The sequence below is a fragment of the Sorex fumeus genome, unplaced genomic scaffold (genome assembly GCF_029834395.1).
Source record: "Sorex fumeus unplaced genomic scaffold, SorFum_2.1 ptg000055l, whole genome shotgun sequence".
Lineage (NCBI taxonomy): Eukaryota > Metazoa > Chordata > Mammalia > Eulipotyphla > Soricidae > Sorex > Sorex fumeus.
Genome location: NW_026606112.1, coordinates 8,572,431 through 8,576,834, shown reverse-complemented (window position 1 = coordinate 8,576,834; position 4,404 = coordinate 8,572,431). Strand labels below are relative to the sequence as shown.

General features: G+C 36.6%; 1 pseudogene; it reads left to right on the top strand.

The window, feature by feature from the left end:
• The first annotated feature begins 1,133 nt into the window (after positions 1–1,133).
• LOC130034013 (histone deacetylase complex subunit SAP18-like) lies at positions 1,134–1,869 on the top strand (annotated as a pseudogene).
• Positions 1,870–4,404: the final 2,535 nt, after the last annotated feature.

The following is a 4,404-nucleotide window of genomic DNA, read 5'->3' as shown; positions in this document are numbered from 1 at the left end:
TGTGTTTCAAAAGTTCATAAAATTATCACATGTTCAAAAATATGACTCATAACTGTGCCGTAGAGTCTAAATAGCAAATATCTGATATCAAAATAAGAAATATTTCTGATTTTAAAAAAAAATCAAAAAATTACTTGTTTACATGAAAACCCAGTCACTGCAAGTTATTTCCACTGAAACTTAAATTTTTCTCTTAGTACAATTATTATAATTTTAAAAATAATGGAAATTATTTGGGGCTGAAGTTATAGTATAGTGGACTGGGCATTTGCCTTGCATATGTTTGACCTGTCTTGATTCTTGGTAGCCCATATGGTCTCCTGAGAGCTGTTATGGTGACTCCTGAGTACAGAGTCAGGAGTAAGTCCTGAACACCACTAGATGTGGCCCCAAATAAATAAATAATAATAAAATTATTTAAAATGTATTTATCCTGAAAAATCAAAGGTAGGCAATTAATTCAGAATATGATTTTTTACTCATCTACTACATTCTTGATATAAATGGTCTTTCTTACTTTTATTTGTTAATAGACCGTAATGACTGTTAGCTATAGAACTTTTTCATAAATTTATGTAAATTTTCATCTCACCTAAACTGTGGTATTTTAATTATTTGCTTTATGGTACTTTTCAAGATTACATATGTGGCGTTCAAAGGAAGGGCTTTAAACTCATAGAGAACTCAACTGAAAATCAAATTATATCATTCAGTACCTAGATAGACTTGTACAGTGAGTTAAAGACTGACTCATTTGCTCTACATAAAATGAAAGCAGTTTATCTTCCCTCAAACAGTAATAGTAGGAATAAATATAATTCATAATTCACTATTTGTCTTTTATAACATTTCACAATCTTGTATATATACTTATGGAAAAATACTAAAATTTGAACTTTTGGTAAACCCATTTCATATAACTAAAAGATCTGCTATGGGAAAAACTATTAAAACACCTTTCTTAGTCTAGGTAAAATTAACCTCCTCTTAAAATGTTACATGTAAGTAACAAAATGGGTTTAACGTTCTAAGCGATAATCAATCAAATATTATCATGTGAATGATAACAATTAAGTATGGATTTTTTAGAAGTTAATATTCTCAGTGGTCAGAGAGAGCAGAGAGGCGTGCTCATGCTTGCTGCGGGGCTCGGAGGTCAAAGTGATTGTCTCCCGGGCCGAAGGGAGAAGATGGCAGTGGAGTAGTGCGTTACCCTGGAGGAGATTAAAAAGGAACCCGAGAAGCCGATGGACCGGGAGAAGACATGCCCGCTGCTGCTCTTTATCTTCATCACCAATAACGGCCACCACCACCTCATGGACGAGTTCTCCTGGGGAATGTGCCGTCTAGCAAGCTGCAGAACTATACCTGAATGGATGCAACCTTGAAAGAGTTGACTAGTTTAGTAAAGGAAGTTTATCCAGAAGCTAGAAAGAAGGGCACAAACTTCAATTTTGCCATTGTTTTTAGGGACTTTAAAAGACACGGCTATGGAATTAAGGAGATTGGCAGCACCACGTCTGTCTGGGAGGAAGGGGACAGATGATTCTATGACCCTGCAGTCGCAGAAGTTCCAGATAGGAGATTATTTGGACATAACCAATCACCCGTCCAAATAGGGCACCACCACCGTCTGGAAAGATGGGACCCTATTAAATTTTATTTGCTATTTCTTGGAATGTTTTTCATTCACTTATGTAAAATAAACATTACTCATCACCTCCTTATTGCCATCAAGCCTTTAAACTTTAAGTAGATTGTAATAATCTATTTGGTAGTTTGCTTTGACTTTGTTCTGGTATAGCTCTTAATAGAAAGTCCATGTTTTAAATCATTCTGTACAGCATGAAAAGTGCTCTTTGCTTTTTATGTAAAACTATTGTTAAATATATGTGTGTTATCAATCTGCGTGTTAATGGAGTCTTGGAACAGGTTTATTTTGGGATGTAGTTGGGGCCACACCTGGCTTTGTGCTCAAAGTTCTTGGGGTACTTACCATATGCAATGCTGGGTATTGACCTAAGGTCAGCCACATACAAGACAAATGCATAAGCCCCTTTACTATATCTCTACACCCCTTGAATGGGGCCAAACCTTAACCATGGGATTATATCATATACAACAGTAATATATGGGCTAGAATAGAACTGCTTAAACTTTCTCCACTTGGAACCCCTTTTTACCAAATGAGTTTTTTATACAACTCCAGCTAGATACACAAATAAACCATAAAGAGACTTTATTTTAAAACATTTTGTCCAGCAATACCACTCCTGAGAATATATCCCGGAGAGACAAAAAAGCACAGTCGAAATGATATCTGCACTTCTATGTTCTTTGCTACACTGTTTACAATAGCCAAAACCTGGAAAAAAACCCGAGTGCCCGAGAATAGAAGACTGGTTAAAGAAACTTTGGAATATCTGCACAATGGAGTACTATGCAGCTGTTAGGAAAGATGAAGTCATGACATTTACATACAAGTGGTACTACATGAAAAATATCATGCTAAGTTAAATGAGTCAGAGAGGGACAGACGTAGAAAGATTGCATTTTTCTGGAAGTACAAAGAGTGAAAAAAATAGGAGACTAACACTCAGGAATAGCCGAGATAAGCACCAGGAGGTTCACTCCATGGCTTGGAGGCCAGTCACACATGCTAGGGGAAAAGACAGCTCAGAGAAGGGAGCACCAAGTAAAGGGTGTTGGGAGGATCATCCAGGGATGGGAGATGCATGCTGAGGGTAGACTATAGACTGAACATGATTGCCATTTGGTGCCTCTTTTGAAGACCACAGCACCCAAGAGGAGAGAGAGAACAAACGGGAATTCCCTGCCACAGAGGTGGGGTGTGATGGGGGGGGGGGGTCTGGAGGGGACGGATGCTGGGATCATTGGTGGTGGAGAATGGGCACTGGTGGAGGGATGGGTACTTGATCATTGTGTAACATAAACCCGAGCACAAAGATTTGTAAGTCTACAACTGTACCTCATGGTGTTTCACTAATAAAAATTAAAAAATAAAAAAAGAGGGAGCAGAGAGGGTTAAGATGCCTCACTTGATTACCATTAACCCTGGTTTGAGCATTATCAAGTATGACCCAAAATTAAAAATATTTAAAAAGTCCTAATCTATCCATCAATTAGCTTTTGTTTTTTGTTTATGTATTTAATTATATATTTTTATATTTACCCTCAAACATATTGTAATATCTTTTTAAAATTTTTTTCAATTTTATTTAGTCATCTTAAGTTAAAAAGTTATTAATGCTTGGGTTTTATGAATACAGTGTTTCAACACCATTCCCTTCATTAATGTCTACTTCTCTCCACCAATGTCCCCAGTTTCCCTTCTACCTAACATCCTGCCTCAATGACAAACAAATAATTTAAAAAAACAAATATTTGTCATAATGACTTATAGTACTCTTAGTGATAGAGCTTTATACAAAACACTTTACTATTTTGCGGTACCCCCTCCTACCCCAGGTTGATCACCTTCCACCACTGTTATAGTGCTCTTTTCCCTGTCATATCCTTTCCCCCATACCCCACTTCGCCCAGTGGCAAGCTTCCTACAAAAGGACAATACTCACATTCTTCACTTTCTTAAAATTTTGTATTCCAAGAAACAAATATATCATATATCATTTGATGATCAGATTTGTTTAGACTGGCCCTTTTGTTGATAAGTTTACAAAAATACTGTCTCTCTCAATTTAATTTTCTTTTTTATGTTTCATTTGTTTTTTGGGCCACATCTGACAGTGCTCAAGGTTTACTCTTTCTCTGAACTCAGGAATTACTCCTGGTGGTTCTCAAAGGATCATATGGGATGTCGGGGATTGTACCTGGTTCAGCCATATGCAAGGCAAATGCTCTACTGACTGTACTATAATGCAGGCCCAATAATATGCTCTTACGTTTGGAAAAAAAATTCTGAACTCTTGCCATTTCTGTGTCACTACAATGCATGTTATTGTAGATTAAGTTGTTGTTTAACGACAATTACAGGAGGGTAAGTTATTAACTAGTTATGCAGGATAAGACTACGATATTTGGATGAGAACATGTGAGTGAGCTGATGAATAGGTGTTCCAGAATTCTCAGAAAAAAAATGATCACTAGAGGAGAATAATTTCTTACCAGCATCATCAAATTTATGAATCCTATGGGAATTTTTAAAGACCATGGGAATTATTCTTTGTCAAAATAATAAAAGCTATATGACAGTTTTGAAAGTTCAAATGAAAGGTGGATCTTATATGTATAGCCTCATTCACCTCAGTTCTGGAGGTCACATATGTAATCAACTCCTCTGGACTTCAAATATTCTTCCACTGCTCAGCAAACACTACTTTTCTGCTTGTCAAACTCAACTGGAAATGTGCAAATACATCCAAC